The sequence below is a fragment of the Octodon degus genome, unplaced genomic scaffold (genome assembly GCF_000260255.1).
Source record: "Octodon degus isolate 3935 unplaced genomic scaffold, OctDeg1.0 scaffold00186, whole genome shotgun sequence".
NCBI classification, from domain to species: domain Eukaryota; kingdom Metazoa; phylum Chordata; class Mammalia; order Rodentia; family Octodontidae; genus Octodon; species Octodon degus.
Genome location: NW_004524762.1, coordinates 1,355,192 through 1,357,733, shown reverse-complemented (window position 1 = coordinate 1,357,733; position 2,542 = coordinate 1,355,192). Strand labels below are relative to the sequence as shown.

The following is a 2,542-nucleotide window of genomic DNA, read 5'->3' as shown; positions in this document are numbered from 1 at the left end:
GCCTCGGAGGCTCCTTCACCAAGAAGCTGAGATATTTGAGCAAAAACTAGAAGGAGGAGGGAGTATACAATAGGACAACCTGTGAGGGAAGAGTGTCAGGCAAAGGGGACAGCAAGTGCCTCCTGCTAGAACAAAGAGGAGGCTGATATTGCTACTGGGGAGTAAGTAGGGAGGAGAGTCCAGGGGCATGAGGTTGAGGAGACAATGAGCGCCAATGCTCTTGCACTGGTAGCAAAGTGGGAAGTCCCTGGAGGACTTGTGCAGTGAGTGACACAATCTAGCCTCTTAATCCTTGAGGCCAGAGCACTCCATTGTGGACGTGGGCACATGAGACGGAGACTGATGAAAAGGACATTTGGTATGGAAGGAAATCTGGTGGACGCTCCTGGATGCCAAAAAAATGTCTCAAGGAGAAGGACATAATAATGGGGCCAAACAGTACTTAGGGTCAGCAAGGTGAGAAGTGGCGGCGTGTTGCAGCAGCACTTGGAGGCCATTGGTAGTACTGACAGGACCTGCTTCCGTGTCATTGTGGCCGTGAAAACCTGACTGGCATGACTTCAAGGGCGACTGAGAGAAGGGAACTAAAGTGAGTACAGAATGAGTAGTATAGAAATAAGTGTAGAATCATGCCCCACATTCTCTTTTTATTATTAAGCTTTTCATGGCATAACTGATATATAAATGTCTAATTTTTACAAAGCCAGAAGACAATCATTTGTTTGGGCCTCTCACTACCTTCTATTTCAGAGGTTACCGCTCTCTGTTATATATCCTCCACATATTTTTCTAATTTTTTACATTCATTTAGAAGTATAGACAGGAGGTTAGTAGCCCTTTCAGCTTTTTTCTTTTTGTTTATATGAATGGTGTCACACTGACTATGTTGTTTTACTTGCTTTTTCACTTTATATTATCCCTTAGAAATTTTTCCAGGTCATTAAATGCAGAATTTTCTCATTCTTACTAATTGTTTTGTAATAGTAGTTAGTATAGATGTGCAATTATTTAAAGATTCCCTAACTGATGTATAAAGTCATTTCCAGATTTTTCACATTTGTGTTTCTGCACATCTCCTCTTTGTGTACACATGTGAGTATCTCTCCAAGATAGATGTCAAGACAGTGTCATTGTAGGGTAAAAAAGTTGTATATTTTGGTCACTGCTTTCCCAAGAAGCTGAGCCAATGTGTGCTTCCACCAAGTGTTGTTGAGGCCATTCCTTTCCTACCCTTCCAAGTACTTGATATTGTCACTTTTTAAAATTTTTGACAGTCTTGGAGTAGAAACTCTACCACATCTTATTATTTTATATAATTAGTATGGTTGGGGCTCATAAAACAAGAGCTGTAGAGAAAATCTCATTCTTCTTAGGAAATATCTAGTTGGTCATGATCAAAATGGTAGAAATATAAATGATAAAAGTCTCAGATGAAAAGATGATGAGGTCTCACATGAAAATAAGGGACATGTTATTGGACAATGGAGAAAAAGCTACCCTTGGGGCTGGGGAGATAGCTCAGTGGAATAAGTGCTTGCTTCTCAAGCACAAGGTCCTGAGTTCAATCCCTGGTACTGAAAAGAAAGAAAGAAAGAAAGAAAGAAAGAAAGAAAGAAAGAAAGAAAGAAAGAAAGAAAGAAAGAGAGAGAGAGAAAGAAAGAAGAAAGAAAGAAAGAAAACAAGCCAGCAAGCCTCCCTTGTTTTAAAGTGGCAAAGAACTGTGCTATGTCCTGGTGTTCTGTGGAGAGTAGAATTTATGAATGACGAAATTGGGCATTTGGCTTAAGAAATCTATAAACAGCCCGTAATGCCAGCACTCGGGACCTGAGGCAGGAGGATCACCATGAATTTGGGGCCAGCCTGGAATATGCAGTGAATTTAAGGCCAGCCTGAATGACATAGCAAGACCCTGTCTCAAAAAACAAAAACAAAACAGTAAGTCCATAAGCAAAGGGTTGGAGGCGCAGTTTTCGAGTGCTTCCTCTACAGTAGGAGATGAGAGGAATGCCTTAAAAGCAGGGTTGTCAAGTAAAGGGAAGGCAAACTGAAAACTTTGTGTAAATTCTCACCCTATCCATGTTGGGAAAACATGAGAAAGTTTGTTCAAGACAGAATAGGAGAGTGGCCAGATCTGCCTAGGAGGTTGGTTTGGAAGGGCCATCCCAGCCAAGGCAGCTATCTGGCCATAAATGGGCACTTAAAGAGCCACTTAAACACGGACCATGACCTGCTGTCCATGCTGGTCGAAGAATGACACCAAGGTCAGGGTATCAGGGCTGCACCTCCCCGGCCTCAAGTAGACAGGTGGTGTTTAAATGAAGGAAAGAACAAGAGGGCCTGCAAAGCATGATCCTAGAGTATTCACCCCTACAGTCTTACAGAGCTAGAAAGGAACAGGTAAATATGTGACCCATTGGTGATGAATTTCCTGTCTTTGTTACCTATTGTTGACACAATGTTATTTGGAAAAAAGACTAAAAAAATTTAGAGATAAACACAATAAAGATACTTATTTTTCTCAGAGACAAACATTCTTTCATGT

General features: G+C 41.3%; 1 protein-coding gene across 1 annotated transcript in view; it reads left to right on the top strand.

The window, feature by feature from the left end:
* The window catches only part of Erich6 (glutamate rich 6), a 45,528-nt gene that overhangs the window by 5,153 nt on the left and 37,833 nt on the right, over nt 1–2,542 (top strand).